This window comes from Trachemys scripta, chromosome 12, assembly GCF_013100865.1.
Source record: "Trachemys scripta elegans isolate TJP31775 chromosome 12, CAS_Tse_1.0, whole genome shotgun sequence".
NCBI lineage: Eukaryota > Metazoa > Chordata > Testudines > Emydidae > Trachemys > Trachemys scripta.
Window position 1 is genome coordinate 5,226,057 of NC_048309.1, and position 27,640 is coordinate 5,253,696.

Genomic DNA, 27,640 nt, shown 5'->3' on the forward strand with positions numbered 1-27,640 from the left:
CGTTGTGTGTGATGCTTTCTTTCTTTAAAAGAAATAGATACATTATAACAACCGGCCCTTGAATATGTACATCGGCTAATATGCAATACTTCCTGTTTCATATAGACGATAAATTTCCCAGTCTCTTCTTTATGATGATAGGTCATCTTCCTAACCACCAATAAATATTGTAAAGTACTTTCGCTGTAGCTATGCTAACCTAGGGCATCTGTCATTCCCTGGTTGTTGCTATTAGAAATTATTGGACTGTACCATAGGAAGGGAATGCAGGGGGGGGGGAATGAGGATGGCAGTTGTAACATTCGCAGCCCTTGTGTGTGCTTGGCGGAAAAGAAGCCCCAACTCTTCTGCATATTAATTATGAATCATCTTGGGCAAAATCGGGCCCTTTCTGTTGGATCTGGCGGCGGGGGAGGGGGTAGGAACGGGGGGGAGGGGGTCGAGCAGCGCCCCAGCTCGCTCGCTCACTCCACTCCAAAAAGTCAGCAGTCCCATCTTTTTGATGCTATACTGTAAATTTATTTCACCTCGGAGAGTAAACAGATATATTGCAACCCCAAGGGTTCATGGGTAGTGTATTTACAAAGGGAAGGCGCATCAAGCCCCCTCCGTGCCATTTCCATTAATGAGAGCGGTCATTAAGTAAATGAGACATTGCCTTTAGCAGGCTTAAGAGTTCACACACTAAGGAGCATCCGCTATTTAATTGAAACCAACAAACCATCTTACACGCGTGTTACTGGTGTAGGGAAGTGGGCAAACCTCCAACAACTCTTCCCCCCCCCACCTCCCACCTCTCCCCCCTCCCCATGTAAATTTCATGATTGCTTTCCGTGATGTCATGTTGAAAAGGGGCAGACAATAGCTGTGGGGAAAAGGTAAGTCAATATTATGTTCTTTCGCTGACAAAGGCAGATAATGCTGGGGGGGGGGGTTCACCTTGGATTGGTACAGAGCAGAGGAAGGGGCTCTCGGAGACCACAGCTAATGTAAACAGATGCAGGCTTGGCTCTTGGAGGCAGGGTTTGTTGTTTTAAAATTGCATCGGAGAACCGAGGCGGGTTTATTAAGATAATGATTATTCCTAGGTCCATCTTTCTCTCTCTTTCTCTGAGACTCTAGTGGACATGTTATGCTTCTGACTGAAGAGAGCTTTAGCGGGGGCGGGAGGGGGGGCAGAGGACAGCATCGTATTCAGCTGGGAAACTTTCTGACTATTTCTGGAAGAGGAAGAGCAGATATGTCTGTGGACATAGAGATCTGTGGATGTTTATCAGGAGACATCACTGTGGTTTTAACAGAAGAAGCTTCGTAAAGGGAGAAGGAAAAAAAAAAAGGCAAGCTTCATAGTTTTTCACTGGGATATCTTGCATGGTAACTTCCAGTCCAAGGTACTGAACAGGAGCCGATGCTGTGACTGTCTCTGTCTGAGGTTGGGATCGCTCTGGTTTTTATTTTATTTTTTTCTTCTCAAACTACTGAAGGGGAAAGGGGGGATCTTTACATATTTTGTTCTTGTTTGCATTGTACAAAAGATGCAGGCCAATATCTTAGGTCTGCTGGGTCTTACTCTTAAATCATTAATGAGCTTTGCATTTTCTTTCAACTAAGTGAAGATAATGAGTTAAAAAAATAGGAAAGCGTCTGTTAAAAATTGCATGCATTTAAAAGCAAGTTGATGTGCGGTGTTAAAAGACCATGTGTTGGCTGTTTCAACGAGTAGACTTTTTTCTGACTACTTTCCACTTCTCTATTTATAGTGAGGAGAAATGAGGAAAATATGCCATATTTGTTTTCGTGTTCTCTGTTTACCATGACACAAAGACATCTGAAGGCTTATTTTTAGTTAGCTTTGATTAGAGGCTTTACTTGAGTGATCCCTTTACCAATTTCACCGAAGAGGAAAAGTTAAAAATCCCGCAAAATGTTCGCACAGCAAGTGAAAACAGTCCCTTAGTCCTGGGTGCTGGAGTGAAAGGACCAGTTTGCTGGATGGCAAAGGTGGTTCTATATTAGGGAGATCACTAAGGAAACCATCTCTTGTAGCAGTTGGAAAACACAAACGCAGACACGTTCAAGGTTATTTCCTTCGAGTGATCTGTGCAAACAAAAGAGCAAGTCACAATAAGATGGGCATAAACCACTGAACAAAACCGATACCTAGTGGCAGGAGGCCTTTGTGTTGTGAGTCATCAGGATATTTGCCTTGAAATCCTCCCTTGCCCCCTATTCTGAAGTGAATCGTTCGCTCAGGGCTTGGCTTGGATACAGGACCTGGCTGTCTGGGGGGCTTCCCCTACTTTTGCTCTCTGACTTACGAAGCACTAGTGTGTAGTTTTGCAGGACAGCCATTGCCACAAACAGACCCTGTCGCTGCGTTTATCCTCCATCTATTGTTGTATTCTAATCCTTTCCCCAGGAAAGGCAATTTCAGGCAAAGTCCTCCCCGTCTCCCTACCGGTTCTTTTTATTTATTTCCCCCCCTCTCTCTCGTTGGCTCATCTGCTGTTATTATCAGCTTTTTCCATATGGTCACTTTAATTAATGGCAGACAAAAGGGGGAGGGGGGAGCGAGAGGAACCCAGGAATTAGAGTTTATAGCTGGTTTGTCGCTGATGCTGTCATAGAAACCAGAAGGAAAGATGCCGCCTGTACACTTCTTTGTATGATGCTGTTTATTGTTCCCTCGGCAGCGCACATTGGAGCAGGGTCTCTGCTGCAGGGGAAGGAAGCACAAACCCATTTGACGGCGTTGGTCGTTGTTAGCTCTAGCATTCAAGGCTCCCAAACAACTAAGGGAAGTTGGTGGTTAAGCTGTGACTGACACACACACTCCCCGTTCGCCTGTGCCTTGTGGAGGCCGAGATCACTCTCGGGGGAGGGAGTGAATGGTGATCTGAAGGATACACAATGGTCCGAGGGGCGCTGGCAGGTTCGGGCGCTGGGAAGAGCTATTTGACCCTTCAGAGAACTCGGGAAAGTTTGTTTTGTGATTAGCAATTCTGTCTGAATGTACAGCTAACTGGCGACGTGTATGTATAGATCGCACTTAGACCACCGCAGTTTATTTGTAGTGGGGGCCAGCTGTCCTATTCCACAAGTAATAACTCCTGCACTTGCGACATTAGCTTGGAGGGTCAGCCGTGGAGGGATGTGCTATTAGAAGAACATGGAGATGCATGCTCAACTCTCTTCTGTTTGTAGTGGGGACAAAGTGCATGTTCCAACAACCAAGAGGGTGAAAACAGCGCAATCTCGTCAGTGTCCTGTAATCTCTGCCTCCTCGAGTCTCCCAGGGGTGTTGGATGGGATTCCTTTGAAGGAGGGTTATTAATAAATATTAGTCACGCTGGGGCTAAATGGGGGAAGACAACACCGGTGTTTTATCAGAGTAGCTCTGCAGGCAGCCCCCCTTCTGTCCCTCCCAGATATCTGCCCAGCATCATTGAAGTCTCCATTGGTTTGTGGGTGGTTGTTTTTTAAGCTCCGAGAATGGGATGTTTCTAGAGGCGCACGTGTAAAACCGACCCGCTTCACCAAGCCAGTTGTAGCCAGGTTTGTTATAAGAGGAGGCAGTCTCGTGGAAGGCATCATCTGATCGCCCTTCATGGCTCTTCGCTAACCTTTTAACTGCACGACAGTCCTGGGGGGGAAGGGGGGGGAGGAACTGGGCTGAAGCATTCAGTGCAGGCATCAGAAATGCAGCTACGCCACAACTCGCACGTGGGCTCCTGCAAGGTGGAGGCAGGTTTTAATCCGGATGAAAGAGAACATAGGGCCAGTCCTCGCTCCCCTGTTTAACTTCCACAAGGGTTCCCTGCTACCAGCGCCCCCGGCCCAGTTCTTCCTGTTCCGGGGGGGGGGCGGACTTACCCCTGTCCCGAGGCCCAGATGCATCACTTAAATCGGGGGTCTCCTGCTGCTTCTCTAAACAGGGGTGAATTTCACCTTTTGACAACAAGGCCCCCAATTCAATAAGACAGTGACCTCAAAAGACCCCCCCCCCCAACTTTCTCCCACCCGCACTCTCCCCTTTATAAAATCCCTTTTAAAAAAATAGTCTGGTGGGAATTTCCGAGCCACGCAAAAATAATGCCTTGGTCTAATTCCTTAGATTTAGTTGGGGATTGGTCCTGCTTTGAGCAGGGGGGTGGACTAGATGACGACCTGAGGTCCCTTCCAACCCTGATATTCTATGAAATATTTCCCACCTTTATCTCTTACGCCAACATTACAGCCTCCTACCCCCCTACGCATCTCCCCCTCCCCTTTACTCCAGTGTCTATAAATATCTGTACAGACGCTAGGTGTATAACACTGACGTGTGTGTGTGTGTGGGGGGGCGGTGGTTAGAGACCTAAGATGCGTGAAACTAATAAACTTCAGCTCCCAGTTGGACTCTCGGGGGCTCTGCAGTGGGTGGCTCGAATGCCAGGCCAATGCTGTTGCCAGTCCCGTTGCGGTGTGCCAGGCTGGCCTCTGGATACCTGTTTGCCTTTGTGCCTCCCTGAGTTGTTTGATGCTGGTTGGTTTGCGTTATTGGCGCTGGCCAACTGCTGATTTCATACGGCTCATCCCACGAGGCTGGGGGCATGGGGGGAACAGCAGGACCAGGTGACTTCAAACCGGGGAGCTGAGGACAGTAATGATCCTTGAGAATAACCCCGCTGGGCAGAGCTGCTCGCTAGGAGGGACTTAATCAAAGCAGTAAACTGCAGGGCAGGGTCGGGAGTGGCACAGGGGAGAGCTTGTGTGTGGGCAGGGCCAGGCTGACTCCAGGGAAAAAGCAATGAGGCAGAAAGTCCGGGGCTCGGAGTGCCAGCATTAGGCAGGTGGGGCGGGCTGGCTACGTGCCCGCTGTAGGTTTTGGAGGAGAGGGAGGCACGTGGAGCCTCTAATAACAGGGGGCTGAGTCCCGTAGCTGGGAGAGCTGGGGCGGGGGGGATACATCCAACAGCTCTAGCCACGGGGCTTGCTCTTCCTCCCCTGACACTGGAGTTACTCCTGATCTGAAAGTGGGAGCCGAACCCGGCCCCTGTACTTTTAACACCCCCTTTCCCCCCCCCAATGTATTCTCATTTGGCAGGGGGAGCGCGCTGCACTGTTCAGAAGCTCCATGCCGCGTGCATTTAAGATGTCAAGTTACACCGCTACCTACCTCCCCAGTCTGTCCGATTGTATCTATGATTCCCCTGTCGGGGGGGGGGTGTGCATTGCTCCCTAGCTGGATGCATGCCAGTTTTGACGCTGTCTTGGCACCATTGCCAGCAAAATAAAATAAAATAACCCTTCCGCGCTGTTACATTTTAAAAAAAAGTTATTTATGTATTGCGGATTGCGGCCTTCGAGCGCGGAGCGGCTGCCTGGCCAGGTCTGCTGGTGAACATCATTGTAACCAGATCACACAGACTTGCCGGAAGAAGCCGGAGAAAGCTTTTGAATTATTACTGGAAGTCATCTGATCCCCCCCCCACCCCCGCCCCTAGCTGCGTGTGCAGCGCGTCAGACCAGCTGCCATTTTACTCAGACATTTTGAAAACCCTTGAACCCTCTGATCTACCTAGCCCGGTGTGTGCGCCTTTGCGCGTTCTGTCCCTTGCATTTCCACCGGGGGCGGGGGGGTGCGTGTCATTTTCAAAGCTTTTGCTTCGCCTGGCTAGAAGCAGTTTTCTCCACCCTTCCCCCACCCAATCCCACCGTGTGAAAAATATATTGTGATCTGAAGTTGGGAAGACGACCTGGTTTGATCCGTTCTGCTCCCTGCACGTGTCAGTTCATGCTGCTCCCTGCAAAGGGGAACCAATCTCTAGTCCCAAGGGGGAGAGTCGGCCTCTAAGGCAGAGGAATAACCGTGTGTGTGTGTGTGTCTGGCTTTGCAATGCGAGCTTCCAGTAAATGTCGGCAGTGGCCTCGGCTCGGGTGAACTCATCCCGACAGACACACGCTGCATTTCCCAGAAAGCGGAGTCAGCCGGCGCAAAGGCGTAGCGCGTTGCCCATGCAGCTGTGAGGTCAGATGTTTGGGTTGAATTGCAAAAGGGATGGGCCTGTTCCGTCGGCCTGCAAGGAGGGTGGCAGACCCGCCCCGGAGAAAGTCAGCGCTGCTCGAAAGAGCACCAACTAACTCCTGAAAGCCGGGAAGTTTTCGGTGAAAGCAGCCGGTGGCTGTCTCGCTCTAGCTCGGGGATAGAGCAGCAGTTACTGAATGTTTCAAGGACAGGTGGACAGGATCAGAGGGAGGAAATTGTCCTTATCCTGGCCATGAGCTCCGGGTATTAACCTAGACAGACAGACTCCACTTAGATCTGTTAGCGGTAACTACCTCCTTCTCATTGTACGTTTCTAGACGTAGGATCGTGAATAGATTGTAAACTTTACAAAGGATAATAATACACGTGAATAATACGTTGCTCTGGTCCAGGGATTTCAAAAGCCAATAAAGTGGTATTAATGCCCCTGTTCTGAAGCTAAGGCAATCGAAGCACAGAAAGGTTAGGTACTGGGCACAGGACCTAAGTCCTAGACATCACTTCACCCACCACTGAGAGGCAGCCACCTCTGGGATGGATTGGGGCAGCTTTTGAAGCAAGGCACCAATAAATATCAGTTTATAAAGAACACTCATCTCTCAATGAGTTTTAGTAGCTTGGAGGGTTGGGGATATCATGCTATGAATAAAGAAGCCAGGCTGTACCTGCAGACTAATTCACTTCTAAAGAACTACGGCTAGAGTAAGAATGCATGCATTGTGTCAAGTATCAGATGGGTAGCCGTGTTAGTCTGGATCTGTAAAAAGCAACAATGCATGCATTGGTACATCACCCTTCCCCAAGGACTCTCGCTACCTACCAAAAATGTAATTAAGGGATAAGGGCCACACTTTTTCCAATGGCAAAAAGAAAACCCACTCCTTTGTCATATCTTTTGCTGGGGGTGATGAAGAGAGGCAGGTAGGTGTGTGGGGGACCGAGAGAGAAGGATGCAAATGTATCATCTTGATGGGGTGATTCCATGGAAACTAGTTGCAACTCATTATATAGTCCCCAGATTTCCTATAGTCTCTTCTACGGACGGTATTATCTACCCTTCCTCTGCTTCTGAAGTTGCTTACAGGGGATATCTGCACATTTGTCACTCTGCCTTTAGGGTTGGGAGGTGAGGCATGAAACTGATCTCCACAGCATCAGCCTCTCCCAAAACTCACCGGGATTTCCAATTCCCTGCATAAGACATTTTCAGCCTTATCTTTTGATGCTACTTGCTTCTCAAACCTGCTGTAGGCTTGAGGGGTGTGGAGGGCTTCTGGCAAGCCCAGACAGAACCACGAGGCTGCACTCTCTCTACCATGGGCTATTAGGGTGGAAGAGAGATCCACTAGGGAATATTGTGAGAGAAATAGGGTTCTGCCCCCAGGTATCAGCCCTCTGTGAATAGTCAGAGATTGGTAGGATATGCATGGGTTATGAGGGCTGTGCCCCTTGCCTTCTCTGACAGGTTGGCATTCCCTTGACGTGTGTGCATATCACATTGGCTGGATGAGCCCATGGAAACTCCACACAGGGTGACACTCATATTGTCCAAACTTTCCAGTTTTGCCACTGATTTCGGGGAGGCCAGGATTTTATCCTGGGGACCAGAGGGTTGCATTCAGATTCCCTGCTTCCTTCAAAATCTCTAACTCTCTAGTGTGGCTTGTTAAGAGCGAAGTATCAGTGGTTTAATTGCTCTACTAAGCTTGTGTTCCTTGCTTACCTGCCCCATTGTCCCTTAACAAGAAACTAGAGCTCCCACAGCTGGATGGACGCTGGGAGAATGTATCTAACCAACTGGTGGCTTGGAAGGGCTGAAGCACAGGTTCTGGGGCCTAAGGCAGCTAGACAGAAGGGTCCCACTGCCTTAGAGTGTTCGGCATGGGGCCTGCACTTGGGAGCATGCCTGAGAGACCCAGAGCTAGGAACTAGTCACTACTCAGACCCATGGGAGTTAGATGCATATGGACCCAGGAGTTGTCTGTTTACAACAAACTAGAGCCTGTCCAGTAGAAGACGGGTCCAGGGTTTCATGTTTGGTTCCAGTAGATCACCCCTGGAATACTGTCTTCCGATACCCACTGTACTGCCTGCCTCAGAGTTGCCCCTGTGCGTTGCCTGTTTGTGGTGGTAAACTTTGGAGAAAAAGCTGAAGCAAGGGGAAATTGTGACTTTGAAAGCCTCTATAGTGAAGGTCTTGGCAAAAGTCCAGTGTAGTGTGGAAAGGAGGGGAGAAAGGCAAATGGGGGTTCTGTGAACACTTGAGCACACTTTTTACTGATAAATGGTATGTTGGAAGAGAAAGAGATCAGTGTCTCTGTGGTTAGAGTATTTCAAGCAATTGTCAAGTCTTTAAAATAAAATAAGTGACACGTTGCTTTAATACTGCCCTTTTTCTTTTTATAAAACAAAACGAAAATGGAAAATATAATAATTTTCACCTGAATTAAAATGCCTTTGATCTTTGTCTTTCATTGAACTTTTTGCTTCAGAGAGAATAGATTAATAAACACTTTCAAATGGAAAAATATAGTTTGAAAAGGTCCCCGTTTTATCTTTAACAGAAAGCTTTAGTGCTAACCTGTATATGGGCTCCAACTCTTCCCACCCCCTCCCTTTTTATGTTATCAGTAATACATTTGCTTTTATTGTGATCACACTGGTCTTTCCTGGTCACCTTTTATTCTTTTCTTTTTTCCCCTTTTTTAAATTTTGAAGTCAGCAGATCTTTTAAAAAATTGCAATGTTATTTGAATCAGACCGAATGAAAGAGCAAAAAAAAGAGAATTTTAATCTGCCCCAAGCAAAACTGCCTTGTACATCTGTCATGTTTGGGATTAGTGGAACTCTTTAAAGAAGCTGAAGACTTTTTAAAGGAAGTATTAAACATTTGTGACCTGATTTCCATTCTGACAATATTCTCATTAATAAGAGTGCAGGCTGAAAGACATCTGTTAAGCCCTGGTTGTTTTATGAATATTGCAGAATTTAAAAAAAAAAAATCGAAATGTAACAGTTAGGGGCACAATCTTTTAGTCAGTTTCAAAATAGTGATTTTTCGAGTAGCCACTTGAAGATGTTTTAAAGGGATTCCACATCCTGTGAAAATTGGGCCTCTTTAAGGTGTTTAAAGATGAGCGCTTAAAATCATTGATTACTTTTTGACAATTTAGGCCTTCCGTCCTTACTTAGGATAAACATCCCTCAAAGTCAGAGAGTTCTACCTAAGTCAAGAAGGCATGTTTTTGCCCTCGAATTTGCTTTGCGGGAGGGGAGAATTTACATCTGTCCCAAAATGGAAGGTTGTAAGAAATCTATTTCTGCTGTTTGAAAGCAGCACTTTACAACTCCAATAAAGCCTTTTCAAGTGGATAAATGCCTAACACCATATAGCGAGTAGCAGGCAGCAGAAAGCAGAGCCCTAAGGAGCTGTCAGTGGAGCAGACTAAGGCTGGGAGGTGCTTAGTGTTCTCAACTTACATTGATTTCAGCAGTAGATAATGGCTCACAGTATCTTGCAGGGCTAAGTCCTATCAAAATAAAAACCAAGGAGGGAGACATCCTTAGACACACATACAGCATATTTGAATGTGCCCAATGTTGCTCTTGATCACAATAAAACGGATTAAAAAGAAAGTCCTTTTGGGGGTTGCTGCCTGTGTTTTGTCTGATAACACAGATGTAGTAAACAACTCAGTTCAGACCCCGAGGAAAAAACATATGTGCTCAGTAAACCACTTGCTGAAAGAATCTTTCAATAGTAACACAGGTACCTAGTTTAAAAAGGAGGTTGCTGTCGTCGGCAGTCTCTGCATCCTGTTTATGCTTGCTGGGTAAAATATTAACTAAAGCATCTGAACATAAAGTTCTGGTGTGAAAGGATATCAGCAGGGGAGAGCCATATGGTGCCAGCATGCTAACAAAATACCAAACGTTGGAGATTCCTTTTTGCAGAAGACTGAAAACTCTACTTCCCATACATAATATATGAGTTCACGCCTTTGATGACTAATGTTTAGAGTACAAATGGTACAGGCAACTCCTTGGAACAGACGCAACTTAGGGCATGCTATTTTCCCTTCTTCCGCTGTAGAAAAGAAATCAATCTCGAGCTGTTAAGATACATTTATCCAATATGCTGTAAAACAATATGTTTCCAGAACTGCTGCATAAGCTGCCTTTGCGCCAATTAAATATAACTGCAGTGGGACTTAGGCAAAAAAAAGAATCCTACCACCTTGAAACTATTTGAGATAGCTCAGTGGTTTGAACATTAGCCTTCTAAACCTAGGGTTGTGAGTTCAGTCCTTGAGGAGGTCATTTAGGGATTGGGGCAAAAATCTGTCAGGGGATTGGTCCTGCTTTGAGTAGGGGGTTGGACTAGATGACCTCCTGAGGTCCCTTCCAACCCTGATATTCTATGATTTGAAGCTGAAATAGATGCATCTAGGGCAAGCTGCCCTGTCCCTGGCCTTTCCAACCGAGGCTGGGCTACTCTAGTGGGTTTGATCAGAGCCTGTTTGAAAGCAAAAGATTAGAAATAAAACTGTCTCTTGCAACAGCACTTCAGACTTGTTTACCTAAGTGTTCTCTGCCAGCTTAGGAGTCAGGTGTATTCTGCAGAAATGAATTCAAAACCCATGTTATGGAGCTCCCATAGTGAGTGTTGTTATAAGGTACATGAGATGTCTCTGGGGGAGGTTTCATATATACACTACTTAAAACCCAAGGTATCACTGGCTTAATCTGCAGGTAACCCTTACTGTGTGCTTAATTTTATTTTATTTTTTTAAATCTCTCAAACGCAACCATTTGACATTGAATAGATATACTGTGCGCTTGTCCCCGGGATGGCTATGTAAAGCTTGCTGAGTTTTCTAGCCAAAATAATTACATATAAATGCCTGTATGTTGCACATAAGATAATTAAATAGAATGTCACCAACTGCTTTGGATGGTTTGAATGGCCTAAAATGTCCTAGAATCTGAATTTGCCATATTTCCAGCACCTGTGACTCTTCATTTCTCTTGAGCCTGAAGAGGGGGAGTTCTGCTGGGAGAAAAGGAATGGTTTATCTAGCAGGAAGGCATTTGGGACCCAATTTTGGAAATCCAAATCTTGCATGTGAGCACTCAGATCAGCATTTGCGCACCCAGCATCTGTTGGAAGAACTCTAAATATCAATTGTAGCATCTAAATTCAGAATTTTGCTCTCCCATTTGGGCACTCACATTTCAAACTTGGGCTTCCCTGTGTAACCTAGAGGGAGGCCGCCCCAAGGACTTGCAGACTCGTGGTAACCAAACACTAGAGATGGACTAGTACCACAAAGATGTGGATCCCAATCCAAAATTTCTCCATGCTCGGGGTGTTTGGAACACAAATTTTGGTTCAGCCTATTTGTACATATAGGCACCAGTTGTGAAGTTGCCTATAATGGCATATGGCCCATCCGTGACTCCTATTAGCAAATATCTCCACGAGGCAGAGATAAGACACTAGAGGGGAGGGCTCTGATTACTGCAGAGAATTCTTTCCCAGGTGTCTGGCTGGTGGGTCTCACACTCTGAGCATGCGAGCAACAGGGCTGCCATATTTGGAGTCAGGAAGGAATTTTCTCTCAGGTCAGATTGGCAGAGTCTCTGGGGGCTTTTCACCTTCCTCTGCAGCTTGGGGCTTGGGTCACTCACTGGTTTGAACTAGAGTAAATGGTGGATTCTCTGTAACTTGACATCTTTAAATCAAGATTTGAGGGCTTCAGTAACTCAGCCAGAGATTATGGGCCCATTGCAGGAGTTGGTGGGTGAGGTTCTGTGGCCTGCAGTGTGCAGGAGGTCAGATTAGATTATCATGATGGTCCCTTCTAGCCTCAATGTCTGAGTCTAAGTTGGTGGGGCAGATTCTCTGCCTTGCACAGGTTCTGCTGCTTGATGCATCACAGTTGGGATGGGGGACTGTTGGGGCTATGTGGAGGAAATCATAGGACAGTGTTTCTCAAACTGAGGTTGCTGCTTTTGTAGGGAAAGCCCCTGGTGGGCCGGGCCAGTTTGTTTATCTGCCCCGTCTGCAGGTCCAGCCGATCGTGGCTCCCACTGGCTGCGGGACATACTGGCCGTCGCTTCCAGCAGCTCCCATTGGCCTGCAGTGGCGAACCACGGCCAGTGGGAGCCGCGATTGGCCGGACCTGTGGACGGGGCAGGTAAACAAAGCGGCCCAGCCCGCCAGGGGCTTTCCCTACACAAGCGGCGACCCCAGTTTGAGAAACGCTGGCATAGAGCTTGTTTTGTCAGCTTTACACTTCTAGAGACTCCCTTAGGCTGAGGGTTTTCCCAGCAAGGGTGTTATGGGAGCTTTCAGCTCCCCTTTGCTCTGCCTTAATGATGCAAAGGGAGCGGATTGGGCAAAAAAAACAAATCTCCCACAGCACCTGGAACTGTGCTGATAGGGTGTCTTGGTTCTGACCTATCTCTGTAACACTGTGGTGCCGGTATCGCTCCTATTGACTCCAGTAGGAACTGGCCCAAACACTAGAAAAGCAAGTCTGTAAGCGAGCCCTGGCCATGAGCTCAATTAAGAATTCTGATGCTGTTGCTATTATCAATCTGCATTCTCCGTATTACAGGAAACCTATTGACTCATTGGTTGGAGCCCAGAAAAGAGCGAGGGAAATGATCAGGGGACTGGAGGGATTAATTTATGAGGAAAGTGCAAAGGAAAATTTGTGTGTCAGTTGGCTAAACAGTGACTTCTGTCTAAACTACAGACCTCTGGGGCATACTTATGTTGGTCAAGGGTGTGAAGAGGTGTGATTTGTGACAGACATAGCCATGCCATCGGAAGCTCCTAATGTCAACCGTGCTTTTACCAAAATAGCTTGCCTCACTCAGAGTGTGTATGATCCGGGCTATATCGGTAACAGCGTGTGAGCTCTGCTAGTATAAACTGTATTGCTTTCCTGGTATAGGAATACTGTATATTATACCAACAAGCACTCCTGGTGTAGATGTGGCCTCCGATGGGATGTGAGAACCATCCGTAATGGTGTAAGCACCATGGAGGGAGTGGAATTATCAAGGGGTGTAACTGGGAGTAAGGGGAAGAAATTAAGAGAGGAACAATGTAGGCTGAAATATTAGCCTTTCTTGACAGGGAAAGGGTCTAGAATGTGAAATAGCCTCCAAGGGGAAGAACATTTTTTATTATGACCATAACAAATAAGGATCTCTTGTGGTCTTCTCCAAATATAGGAAACACAATGGAGGAAAACTCTGAAAAAGGCTATGCTAACCCCTCAGGGGTCTAGAGTGACATCCCAGACTACTTCTGCTTTGGCTTATCATGGTTACCACTGTCCTCAATCTCTTGCCTGCATTTATTTACGTGTGAAGTAACTTTCCAACTCCATCCTTGCTTTCTGTTCTCCATGTGTCTGTTTAATCACCATTATGCATGAATGCTTATGCATCCAAGTAGAACATATACCTCACAGTGCAATGAATAATGCCTCGGAGGTTTGGTACACATTTTGGGTGGGGTTCTGAAAGGCAGGCAGCATTGGTTTACCTCTACTTTGCTAGAGCATTGGTTTACCTCAGCAAAACTCAGCATTGGTTTACCTCAGCAAAACTCAGCATTGGTTTACCTCAGCAAAACTCCCAACTGGTTTCATGGGTCCAGTTTACTCTTGTATTACACTGACTGATCACAGGAGAATAGCACTGGCATAAAACTGGAGTCACCCCGTGGCAACACAGGCCCAGCCCCTGTTCTAGTCACAATTGAAAAAACCACAAGTACAGGAGTCAGAGAAGATCAACTACCTGGCAAAGACATAAGTATTACTGATTTGGTGAGAGTGGAGTGTCTTAGGGTGTGTGTGTGTATGTGTGTGTTTTCAGAAGTTAGCACCTCCTAAGGTGTTAATATAGACACCTGGCTGGAAGGAAAGCTCATGCTAATGTCTAGAGAGAGATGCTGTAGTTGTATTGTCTGTTGGATAGTAGCAATTCTACAGTCTTAATTTCTACAGTTGATACAACATCTATTTTCCATAATTTTGAAGCTTTGTGTCTCACTAGCTTCTGGCAAGTGGAGTTAAAGTTTGTTTGTGGGCCCAACGTTTTGATTTAATTAGCAAGTGAGCAACTAGCTGCTTTGCTGAGAGAAATGCTTTCTCCAATAACACAAGTGACAGGCAAGGATTGGTAGCCCTACAGAGAGAGCTGCTCTGTTAAAAAGTGGCTGGAAGCTGTGTAGTTACTTAAAAGAAAAGATGACAGCCCGAGCAGTTAACTTTGCCCCAGGTGTCTCAAAGGAGCCCACGATGAGTTGTCATCTCCTCTCACACGTCCCTTAGAAACGTTCAGCTACACGGTGTTGAGAATGGAGCTTTCTGACTGGCAGAAAAACAGATTGCTGCTGGAGTGGCAAAGGATCCTTCGCATGTTCATTCCATCCATCACTTACTTTGCAGGATTCTAAACAGGACTGGTTTTTTTTTTTTTAAATGGATAATGAGCATATCCAGGGATAGTAAAGGTGTCGGGTTTTTTTTTAGGGATTTTGAAAGAAATATGAACTTTCATGCTCCAGAACATGAGACAACCTCTAATTAGCAAAGGTCAGGAGGAAACTTTCACTAGGGCCAGGATATCACATTACTGCCACCTGCAGGGTTTCGTGCACCTTCTTCTCCAGCAGCTAGCACTGGCCACTCACCGAGGACAGTGAACTAGATGGACCCTGGTCTGATCCTGTACAGTAAGCCCTATGTAGCAATATTGCCCTTTCAGTGTTTGCTGGGAATGTAACAATTGCAGAGTGAAGAACAACATAGGTTTGATTGTGGCCGGACCTCAGAACCCCATACAGGGGGAGGTGCAGCGTTGTACAGCTCTGGAAGGAGAGATGGGAGGCTTCCTACTCCAGGAAGGAAAATGGCTCTAGGAGCCAATGTGCCATCCTTTTGAATAATGCTGTATGCTCTCCCCAGGTACCAGGATGGGACTGCTCAAGGGGCACAATGGTCCTGCTTTCTCTGACCTTTAGGAAGGCTATTCTTGTGGCTGCTGGCCTGGTGCAGTCTTTGCACTCAGGGAAGCACAAGAGAATGTCCTCGTGCCCTTTTTCCATCTGCCTCAGCTCCTCACAGGCAACTTACACACCCATGCCAGCCTTGGCACGATCTGGCCTCTGATTCATGCCCAGTGATCAACTCTTCAGTCAATGGCTGCTTGATCAGACAGGTAGAATGTTGGTGTTTGTGAGGCCAAGGCAACTGGGGATGGACTGGCCTGGCTGGAGGTCCTGCACATCCCAAAAGGAGCCTAGCTGGGCAGCACGGGGACTTTTCTCAGGCCTTTCCCCATAGAGCACAGAAGCTGGGGTGGAGGCCAGTACTGGAGAAAGTTCAAGCTGCACCTTTAAAAGGGTTCAGTTATGCAAGCCCCTCAGAACCAGAACTCTCATTTCTCCCAGCTGAGCTGCCATTGTCTTCTGTGCAGACCCATAAAGAAGCCTCTTCTAAGCATGTTCCCCACAGCACCCTGGAGGCATTCTGTCTGCTTCAGCGCTCCGCAGAGAGAAGGCTTCTGGCGCCGTACATGTTCCCCCTTCCCGGTGTGAATGCTTAATCATTAGCCTATTAACTCTACTTCACACTTAGAGTGATCGCGGCGTCTCCGTATAGCCTAACACGATAGATATGAAGGTATCACACTTTCCTATTTCGTTTCAATTAAGGGGATCTCCGGGAGCACTGAAAATGGCACCACAAGGAAGATGAAGTCAACCTAGTTGCCGATTCTTCTTGCTTTTAAATAAACTGGGCGCAGCTCAGGGTGTGATGATACTGGCAAACTGGTACTTTTGTTTGAGGCTCCCTTTTTAATGTCTAATGGGGTCATTTATTGACGGCATGTGTCTAAAACTGAAACACGCTTCAGCAGCCGTACCAAGTGTGAAAACGGGGGGCGCTGTCGAGAGAGGATTGACCCTCTCGAAGGCTGAGAGTCGTAGGGTGCTGAGTAATGCTGTTACCCCAAGAGAGGGATTATTTCATGATGATCTCACCTCCCATTATGCCTTATTGCTTCTGTCTATTTGACTCTATGACACACACTGATGTGTCAGATTTTCACTTCTTATATGACAGGAGAGAGAAAAGGCTTGATATCATAATGACAAGCTGGCATTTTGGAAGGAGCCCACTTAGTCATCTAACTTTACGTCAGTGGCATGAACAGCCAGTCTGTTCACTGGCTGCTTAGCAGCCTGCCTTAAAGCCAGCCTCTCCGCTCCTTTATCCTTTCAACAACTGATGTGGCATCCAACATATACACACACAAAAATCTATTGGCTGCAGATTTGATTTATGGAACCTTGCCAACTTGACTCATAGGGAAATTTTCCCCAGTTCCTTGGGCACGGGTATTTGGTGGAGCAAAAATAGCAGAAATCTGTCTGAAATCTCGATTTTTGACTCATGAGGAATGGATTAGATTTAAGAAGCAAGGAAGTGTGTCTCTGAAATTACTATATGTTTGCATGATAGGTCAACGTCTCAGTTGGTATAATTGGTACAGGCCCCCTGACTTGGGTGAAGACCCGCTGATTTACATGAGCTGAAGATCTGACCTGTGACTTTTCTTTGTAAACTAAAACAAAGTGTGCTATTGTTTTTTATAAAACTGGATTTATTTATTTTTTTGGCTGTCTGTAAGAATGTTCTGCAGTTCCCTACAGTTTGTATAGGTCTGTCTTTGCTAGTAAAACATGGGTTGCTGGGGACTTGCTATAGTCAATACTGACAAGGGGTGAGATTTTCATCCTCTACTGCAGCTCCTGTGCATGGGGTAGAAGGCCTAGAACGGTATAAGGAAGTCCTGGTCCAGCTGGGGAGGACTTCCCCATGCAGGCATTGCAGAGCTCAGCCGTAAGTTGGCCTTCTGAGGGCCCCCTTGCAAGCCTTGGCATAGGGGATGTGCCAGACATAGGGCTGGGGTGGGGGCGGGGTAGAGGTGTATTGGGCATGGAAATACAGCATGCAGGGCTGCAGAGATTCTGGACAGTACTGGAGCACATAAGGATCTAGGGATAGGCTGTCATAACTGAGAGAGGCACCAAAACTGCCAGGGGCCACAGAGTCAAGAGGGGGGAAGGGTGACTTAAAGCCACCTTAACCTAGGGTGACCAAATGTCCTGATTTTATAGGGACAGCCCTGATTTTTGGGTCTTTTTCTTATATAGGCTCCTATTACCTCCCACCCCTGTCCTGATTTTTAACACTTGCTGTCTGGTCACCCTACCTTAACCTCCCCGTCCATGAGGCTGGGAGTTCTGTGCTGTGCCACTTAGAGAATCTCACTCTGGAAGTTCGAGGTTTTGCCCTGTGTGGTTGGCAATGCCCTTTTTTCCCATCAAAGGCCTTTCAAACAGAAGGAGACCTGAGCAACACACTAGACAGGACTGAAATTTGAAAGGGGCTTGTAGGTTTGGATAACGAGCATCTGGACCTAATTAAGGTTTTGAACACCACAGTGGAACATGCAGTAGTTTTGCTTACGAGCCATCGACTTTCTTCACGCTCACTAGTGTGTTAGGGATTTCATTTATTATGCTAAACTCCTGAGGTGCGGCTTCCCCCTCAGTACAGACCCACACTCACTCAGGACCACCGCTACAGCTCTCTTCCTTTCCCCCACTTCTTATATTGACAGCTCAGATACACTGTGCCAAATTCTCAGCTGAGTCAATGGGCCTCATTCTGATCTATCGGACATCCGCCTAAATGGGGAGCTACTCCAGTGAAATCAATGGCCCTGCGCCCATGTAAAACCAACATGAGAGAGAAGGATTCAGGCTTCGCTCAAAGCTGATGTAACTTACACCTTCTCCTTGGCAGATTAGTTGCATAGTTTCGAGACTCCCGGAGGCTGAGTGGGCTAAACTTACAGGTGGTGTGGAAGGAATGTAATTTATACGTGTGTGAGTGGAAAGGATCGAACACAACTGGAGAGACCTTAGCTAGCTCTAAAGTGGTATCTCTGACATGCTGGATGAGGCTGGAAGAAGGCATAAGCGGCCTTCCTCTCAACTTAGCCCACTCTTCCAAGGGAAGGGGAAAAGCTGAGTTCGCTGGAGGTTTTGAATCTGAAATATGCCTGAGGCTTTTTGGTATTGGGGGGAGGTGGATCTTCCTATGGAAAATCTTTTGAAAAAGAGCCCCCCTGTGGAAGTGTTTTAATGCCAAAAGCGATACAACCCTCATCTCCTTTCTGTTCATCCCCCTCAACCCCAGTTTTCTGACTTTGGCTCCGGTGACTCTGCCTTCCTCTATTAATGCCACATATCCTGACTCGGCCAAAGTGGAAGCAGCGTCCTCTCTGCTTGGCTTTGTTTGATTAGGGTGTAATCTGTCCAGCTCCCATCTCTTTTTTTCACCCTGCTCTTCTTGTTTTGTTTTTCTTTCCCCTCCGTTCCTCCCCAATTCTCTTTGCCCTCTTGCCTGCTTATTTAAGAACATAAGAACGGCCATGCTGGGTCAGACCAAGGGTCCATCTCGCCCAGTATCAGTCTCCCAACCAGGGGTAGTGCTGAAAGCTTCAAAGGCAATGAACAGAACGGAGCAAGTATCCAGTGATCTATCCTCTGTTGTCCCGTTCCAACTTCTAGCAGTCAGAGGTTTAGGGACCTCGCTTCTGTCTCTTTGCATTCTCCTTTCTTTGCCCATTCTCCACCTCGTGTGTTCTTCCATCTCACAAGCGTCTCTCTTTATGGTTCCCTTCCTCTCCGCCCCCTCACACACACTATTGTTTGTTTGTATTACCACAGCACCTCAGAGCCCTAGTCACAGACCAGGACCTCATTGTACACACACAGCACATGGATGGAGGTGTCTTTCCACACCTAAGGTGTGAATGGACCCCTTCATATGATGCCCGCACCTGTGGGGTCAGGTCCTGAAGCACTTCTCATAGCGGTTCCTGTCTCTGTGCTGTGTGACGCATGTCTCCAGCTGGGTGGGGAACAGAGCGCCAAGCAGAAATTCCACAGGAGTCAGGAGGGTGCCAACAGTGCTGAAGCGGTGTAAGGGAGGGGAGCTCCCATGTGGCAGATCAGTAGGAAGCCAGAGCAACTCTCCATTCACAAAAGAGAGGATCATCTACCCCAATCGCCCTGTCCAGATATTCGCTGCCATAAAATGCATGATATAAACAGCATTTTGTTAAAACAGTAGGGACCACATCCCGAAAGAATAAGTTCGTATCCTTGCGAACCACGTGTCTTATGCATGCAAATTGGCGGCTGTATGCCGTTGCCTGGCTTGCCTCCCTGACTGCACGTTTTCCACACGCAATTTGCATCCATGTGCACGCTTTCCCCACTCAGTTTGTGCATCCTTGAACTCAGTCATGCAAAGTCATCCAGCGGGACTGGACTCTAGATGTGTGCGGCAACAGAGATGCATAAACACATCCCCTATTTTAAATACACTGCTGAAGCGCACAAGTCTCTATATGAGACCGAGCACTGGACTGGAACTTGGGCAACCTGGGTTCTATTCCTGTCTCTGCTACTGGCCTGCTGGGTGACCAGAGTCAAACCACTTTCCCTCTCTGTGCCTCAGTTTCTCTTCTCTAAAGGAGATAATGATAATGCAAAGCACTTTGAGATCTACTGATGAAAATACTGTATAAGAGCTAGGTGTTACTATGATACTTTCTGTATTGTCTGGTCTGTGTCAAACTCACACATATGTCTTATAGAACAGAGGAACTATATGGTGCTTTTCACTGAGCCAACTGGCTTCTTCCTTCAAGAAGCACAGTCTCATGGTGCTGGCCACGTCCCCAGGAGTCCAAGACATGCTGGTCTTCCTAAATTGTCCCTCAAAATCTATCGGCAGGGAATTCTCCTGCTGCGTCGACATATTGGCTCCACAGAGGCTTTTGATTTGGTATGAAAAGTAATTATTATCGCGGTGCTGTTTAGCAGTTGTTTTTTACTATGCTGGTAAGGTTAAAAGAAATAATAATAATATAAGAGAGACTCAGCCAGAGTAACTGGCTGCAACGTGCTATTTGCATTTTTAAGGAAATACTTCTTTGAGACAGCTTGGGTGAAAGGTCAGTATTTGCATATAAATGGAAAAGAAAGTGTATGAGGCTGGAAGTTACAGCTATATTATTTTCTCAGCAGTGAGCTGCTCTTTGGGAGATTAAGGGACAGGGCTTGTATTTGGCTTTTATTGAATAGAAAAGTTACCACGAAAGCCAAATTAGAACAAAATAATGAGGTAAATGTGCAAGAATAAAGAAGCAACATCCCATTACTCCCTTCCCAGACACACTCCTGCGCAAACAAGCGTGTAACACATCACGCATACACAGGTAGTGTACAAATGCCCCGACAGACACCAAGAGGAACCACACATGCAAAAGGGTATTGGAGGGCAAAGCAGGTTACAAGTAGGGACTGTTATGTTTTTCCGATACCTGGCAGTAGACGGTATGTTGCGAATAATTGTCTGAAAATGATAAGCCAGTAGTTTCAATTTTGTTCATGCTCAGATCTGTGCAGTTGGTAATTATCAATGTGCTTATAGAAGGTTCCCGCGTTTGTGGTCAAAAGGGACAGATGGGAAATCTAAGCCGCTTTTTGTTGCTCCCAGGTTACTAGGCTAATGCACGAGGTAGAGCCTAGGCAGCAGGACTAGGTGTTACCTAGAAAGCAGCGAAAGGTTAAAACCAAATGTCACTATTGTTGATCTCTCGTTGTCCCACAGAACATAAAGAAGGTCTCTAGGGATGTGGGGAAAAAATTAACTGGTAGGTTTAATATTCCTTCTTTGTACTCTTCATCTAGGCAGTCCTCTCCTAGGGCACCAACAATGGTATCTGGGCCCCGCTTGCCTGTAAACATGTGTAAATGGAGGTGCTAGTGGAGAAATCATACCAAAAATATGCTATTTGGAAACAAATTTTAAACAGGGCAGCCAGTTAATTTCTCTTTCGGGTTGCGTTAGATTTCCACTTTAAGCCCCCGGTTCAGCAAGCACATAACTCTTACCCTATAGCGTTCGATGTGGCTACTCTCCTGAGTAAAATTAAGCATGCGTTTAACTGTTTGCAGGTTTGGGGGCTTACTTAGCCAAGCCCAGTAGCATCCACTGTAGAATAGTAGATTTGCTGTTCCTGAGCCCCACCTGAAACTTCTGTAACTTATATTTTCCTGTTCTTTGGCTTTTCGCCCCCTCCTCAGAAGGTAGAAGACCAGCGTCACCATTTGAGAACCACAGAACCAGGAGCAAGAAAAAAAATGCTGAAATACCAAAATTCTATTCACTGGGCAAAATGGTCTCTGTTTTTTTTTTTTTTTTTAAATCAACATATTTGAGAGAATGACACATAAATAGAACTGCTGCCATGTGTATGAAACATTTGTTCCCCCCCCTTCCCTTGAAGAATGTGTGAGTGACGTGAACCTCAGTGCGTGGAAAGAGAAAGATGTGGGTTTGAACCTTACATAGCCTTTTTTAAGGTATTTCTGTCACACTCAGAAAAAGGCGTTGTCTAGTTAACTGTTCAAGAACCTTGGAACCTAAATATCCTTGCTAATGAGCGGGGTCTATAGCTTCATTTCTTGTTTTGATATTGTGGGAGCATTTAGGACTCCATTCTGCTACGTGGTGTGTAAAGACAGCACAAAAAAACGGCCCCTGCCCCCAAAGTCTTACGCTTCAAGTGTAAGACAAGAGACAACAGATCTATACAGACAGCCCGGAGGAGTACCAGGACACAGTGAGACAAGATTGGTCAGCATTACAGGCAGTGACCTCAGCACACCCATGGCCTATTCGTTGTCAAGATTTTTGTAGGTATCATGGCAGAGGCGACGGATTCTTCCTAAAAGTGGGGGCAGGCATGGGGGCCCTGCTCCCCAGCCAAGCTGGAAGCCAGAGCCAGGCTGGGGAGCCCGATCCTTTCCACCTGCCCGGGGTAGGGGGGCCCGAGAGCAGCCCAAGCTTGTGTCCCTGTCCCCAGACCCCGCCCCCCCGACCAGCGCAGGAGGGTCCACAGCTCCCCTGGCTCCCTGGGCCGCTGTTACCTGGGCCGGGCTCCAGCTTCTGGCCTGGCCGGGGTGTGGGACTTTGAGGGGGAAGAGGCGGAGCAGGGGGCTGGCCCCATGGCGAAAAGTGGACAGGTCAGACCCGTCCACTTTCAAAAGCGGGAGGGCCATGGCCCCTTGCCCCCGTTCCGGCAGCCGTGCATCATGGCAAAGGAGGATTTGAAGGAGGACAATGATGTAGCATTGGGATGTTTATGGGGAGCTCCTCCTAAGTGTCAGGAGCAGAATAGGAGAAAATACAAAGGTGTTTGTTTAAAAATGTAACCAGTTGGCTATGAAGGCATATTCCATTGTCTGATCAGAGGCAGGAGTCAACATCTCAGTAGTGAATAGAGAGAAGTAGCGTGAGGACAGGCCATGAAGGGCTTTGAAAGAAGATACTTAGCTTATGTTTGATGTGATAGAGAAAGGGGGGCCTGTGGAGGGATGCAAAGAAAGGGGTGATGTGGTCAAAGTGATAAGCTAGGAAAACAATCTTTGCAGCAGCCTTCTGAATGGATTCGAGTGGCGAGAGATGGAATTTGTCAAGACCAGGGAGAAGGATGGTGTGGTAGCTGAGATGAGTCTGTGTGGATGGCTCGGAAAGGCTGTGTCTAGAGATGTCATACAGAAAGACTCAGCCTAGAAATCAGGATCTGAGAGAGGTCTGAGTAGAAGATGGTGCCCAGGTACAGGCCGGAGTGACGGGGGGATGACAGTGTTGTTCACTGTGATTAGGGCAGGGCTTGGGGGCGGGGGAATTAGAAGCTGGCTTAGGCCATGTTGAATTTAAGGTGATGGCTAGGCATTCATGAGATCTCAAAGTAACTGAATGGAGGACAACAGGGTGATGCCTCTGGCGCTAACGGAACAGCTGCATCCTGGTAGCAACAAACTCGTCTCTTTCCCTTGACACAGCCAGCTAGAAACCCTTGTGTTCCTCTCTCTATCCTCTCACCCTGGTGCCTGCAGAGCTGAACTGGATTATACCCAGCTGCCAGCAGTAAACACCTCTGAGCCATACTTCTGCGGAGTTGATTGCTTAGTTGATAGCAACGCAAGCTACACTGGGAGCATACGTTCAATGCAGAGAGAGTAAAAAGATCGGACCCTACTGAAATCGCAAACCTTTCCTTCCCATGGGGAAGAGGGAAGGAAGATATTCACAGATGTCACCAGCTTTGAATCCCTGGAAAAGTCTGAGCATGGGGTTAGGTGGTGGGTTACCATAACACTATTTCACCTTTGGAGGAACGCGCTCAAAACTTAAGGCCACGAGTGAAATGATTTTGTGTCTCACCTTGATCCTTAATGGGCATTTGACTATGACACAGTTATGCATAATTCACCAAGGGCATAGGAGATGCTGGGTATGAAGTAGCGGGGAAGGTAAGGATAGTACTCAGGTGCATTGGCAGGCTGCATAAGGGCCCAGGACTATGGTGGCAAGATGTGTCAGATCAGGTATAATGTACATTGACCGAGCTGGGAGAGTCAGTGCCCAGGACGGAGGTGCTTTGGTGTAGAGGTTTGGGGTGGGGAGGTTGTCCCATGACCTCTGAACTATGTTTCTTGTAAGCGGTGTCTGTATTTCTTGTCAACATGAAAGTCATTTGCCTAATTGCTTTCAATGAGATTTATTGGTCAATAAATAAATAAATAAAAGGTTTTGGGATGTGGCACAAATATTGTATGCAAAAGAGATGAGCTTGTATCTAAATGGCAGCTGTGCATCGTGGGGAAGTGCCCATACACATGGCTGTCCACTGGTAATGTGTACTGGAGAGCCACACTGTGAGGGCATTCCCAGAAGCACAGGTGAGCCCCAACAAACCTGAAACTTCTGAGTTTGAGTTTCACACACGGTGCTCCACACCCCAAACACCAGCATGGGCTGGGGACCTGTATTCTGGGAGAGTGGGGAACTGCCTGGGAGGGGAGGAGTTCAGGCCCCAAACTGGGGCTTGCATTTACAGAGCATGAGCTTTTAGAGCTACAACTTCTTCTGGTTCGTCCCCACCTGGCCACTGGAGAAAGGGGCAGTACCTCACTCACAGAAAGAGATGAAGGATTGTCTCACAGTTAAGGCTCTGATCTGGGTCCATTGCCCAGCTCAGCTACAGACTCTTTGTGTGATCTTAGGCAAATCACTTAATCTCTCTGTGCCTCAGTCCCCCAGTCTGTAAAATGGGGATGATGATCCCTTCCTTTCTCCCGCCCATTTTCTGTCTTGTCTATTTAGACTGTCGGCTCCTTGGGGCTTTCCTAGGCATACAAAGAGCTACCAAGACTCAGCTTCTCCTAAACAATTGACTAGGCTCCTCTCCAGACAGGCCAAAGATGATGAACACATGGAAGAATCACCAGAAATCTAGAACCACTGGCACTTCCATCTATACATCTCACTCTAATCTATTTCTTAAATCATATTTACTGATAAAGTAAGAGATCTGTAGCTATTACATGGCTGTTTAACTTCAATTAGTGTTTTAATGATTGGTCGTTAACCGGGCAATATATAGTTAGCATCCTGTATAAAATCTTAAATTAAATGCATGTTTGGGAAGCTAAATTCCAAACACTGGGCACTGCTTTTCTGCAGCACACGGGATGATATTCACATTGGATGGGAAATATTGTGGAGCTTGAAAGGGGGTTAAACCTACATTCGCTGAGCCATGAATGGGAAGAATGGCTAAGGTAGCCTGGAACAGCCATCTCTGTTGATTTTGAAACCAACAGAGGTTTTAATTCAGCTCCCTTGAAAAAGCACCCTGATGCAGAGCGGCTTTGCTACCGCATTCTTGAAGGCTAAACTGATACATGCACTCACAATGTATCAATTCAAGCAAATCTGTGTTCCCTGCGTGTGGGGATTAAGCAGGAGCATGGAGAAATGTAGTCACATTTCAGGCTGGGTTTCATTGTGCTACGCCCTGTCGACTGCATAAGAGGGGTTCAGTTGTGCAGTTAGGATCCAAGAGACAGCAGCCTTAAATCAGTGATGAAAGGATCATTCGTGATGCCTGCAGGAGCAAAAGCCCTCACTACACCAAGGCTTTGACCACACAGGAAAACAAATTCTGGTTAATAATGTTCTCCAGGTAGCTGGATCTTACGCTGCTGAGAACCAGCCTCTACCTGGTTGTAAAGGGCAGTGAGGAGAAGCCCTGTTGCTGTCATTTGTGGCAATCTTTTCAGAACATTTAACGCATCGCTTTATAAAATATTAGGAAGGTGCATTAATAATTCGAGGGTTTTCAAAAGAAATCTGCATTTGGTTAATTGCAAAGAAAACAACCAGAACTGCTCTTAGGAATCCCTTACCTTCATGCAGTGCGTGTGTATGCAGTTTATTACACAAATAAAGGAATCACCCACCACTGTAATGCAGCTGCCTCTGGTGCGGAGTACAATAGCGGGTGGTGGTTTTTGGTGGTTGGTTTGTTTTGTTTTTTGAAACAGGGCACAGCAACCATGTCTGCATGACATTGCTGGAGGGATTTGAGTAAGTACATTGTCATTAAATGCAAAATGACTCCCTCTCCTTCATGCCCCTTACCAAAGAACAGTGTTCAGAGCACCTCTATGGTAGACTCTGGGAACCTTTCCATAAAGGGCACACAGGCTGCACGTAAAAAAAAGGCCTAATCCAGAGCCCATTGACATGAAAGGAAAGGCTACTGCTGAGTTCAGTGGACTCTGGATCAGGCCCTAAGTGCAGCAAACAAAAGTAATATGCTGCTTAGAGAGATTTTTACACACAAAATGAGGTTCAGTTTCTCTTGAGACATACCTAGCCCACCCCCATTTTATGAGTTCCCCAACGTAGCCTTCATAGCGCTTCTTGATCAGCTTTGGGAAGGAGGCCTTAATTCACCTCACTCCAGCTTCCGATCCTTGGCCATGCCCTGATGTGTGTAGTATAAGAATACAGCCTGAATTTTCCAGACTGAGGTGTGACTGGCTTGGCTGAAGCATTAAAGAAACCCTCAGAACATTCCAAGCCATGCAACCATAGGGCTTCCCTTTGCCACAACAGCATCCTTGAATAGCCAGGTGGAAAAATCTCATCCTCTTCCTTCATTTTATTTTTTTTCTTGTGTCTGTGGGAATAAAAGAAGCTTCATGCAGACTTAAAAAACAAAAAAAGGTAACCTGGTGCCAATGCTGTGGTGCTATAAAGTACTGGTTGTCCCTGTGCTGAATGGAGTTGGGCAGGGTGTCATTAGTTGCACATGGAATTGCAGGCTTGCTGATCTTACCCCTGGATTCAGCAGGAAGAGCTCTCATTTTGAAAAGGTTTCCTTCCACTCCCGTTTCTTTTCTGGTTTTCCTTCCTCTCCCTCTGTTGCTTCCTCTCCCGTTTCTTTTCTGGATGCTCGTTGAGTTTTTTTACGGTACTGATGACAATATATCAGTGAGGAGAGATATGGTAACTGGGAGTCAGGAACGCCTGATTTCTAAACCGGTGACTCACTCTCTCTGCGGTCTTGGTCAAGTCGCTTAAACTTCCTGCCTCCCTTTCCACACCTGTAAATAGTGGGAAGGGGCAGAGACTTGTCAGATGCTACGGTGATGGGTGGCAGTATAAAATCCTAGGCTAGATGGATGATACTTATCTACCTCACAGGACATTGCACTTCACTTTGACATAAAATGTGTAGAAGTAGCAGTAACCCTTTGCCTTTAAGGAGTTGTCTTAAACACTCGATCATTTATTAAACCACCAGACACATTTAGCCCATGTATACAGTGACTTAAAATCATGCCTTGAAGAAAGGCTGTAATGTAATTTGCTTTATAACGGTGCCTTACAACATTTCCCCCTTAACGGATTACTAATGCCTTTTATAACACCCTTAAAAGGAAGCTCTGTTTCCAGAGGGGCTGCTACACATATTTGGAAGTAAAGCCTTTCATTGTGATTGGTATTGCCAAGCCTGTATGGGGTGGCCATCTTGTTTTTAAAAGCAAAGCAAACCCCTCCCCCCGCAAAGTGTGATATAATTTGTGACTCAGGCAACGTGGACACTTGATGCCCTGCGAGGGATCCCATCCTGCTTGGTTAGTTGAACAAGCTTAAAATATGTTGTTGTGGACTAATCAAACCTTTTTCATTTTGAAACATGAAAACTTTTTAATGCTTGCTGTGCCTATGGGAGCTTCCCCAGTGCAGATAGGTACAGAGGGGGTAAATGGGACTAGGACTTTGCCATATGCTTCCACGCAAGGAGCAGAGGGGATTCTGGAGCTTTCACTTGAGGAGCTGACCCCCAGTGTAAATGCGGAGCAATTCCGTTGAAGTTGGTGGAGTTGGACTGGCGTAGAACCGGTGTGCAGTCTTGCCAACTCTTGTGACTTTTTATCGGGGACTCAGATTGGCTTTCCTCAAAGCCTCAGCTCCTGGAGTCATGTGAACATATGAGACTCTTGACTGTCATTTAAAAAATAGTAAGTTTCTCGACCTTGTGGTTGTAGAGAAAAGGTTGAAAATGTAACCT

At 46.6% G+C, this 27,640-nt stretch overlaps 1 protein-coding gene across 7 annotated transcripts in view; it reads left to right on the forward strand.

Moving 5' to 3' along the window:
* The first annotated feature begins 711 nt into the window (after positions 1 to 711).
* MYT1 (myelin transcription factor 1) overlaps positions 712 to 27,640 on the forward strand; it is a 109,502-nt gene continuing 82,573 nt past the window's right edge. For 6 of the 7 annotated variants that reach the window (XM_034787544.1, XM_034787547.1, XM_034787549.1 and 3 more), the window contains exon 1: positions 712 to 878. The gene's annotated coding sequence lies outside the window, so the exon portion shown is untranslated. Of the gene's footprint in view, positions 879 to 1,146; positions 1,433 to 27,640 lie in introns of those variants that run through there. The other variant, XM_034787546.1, reaches the window with a different exon arrangement.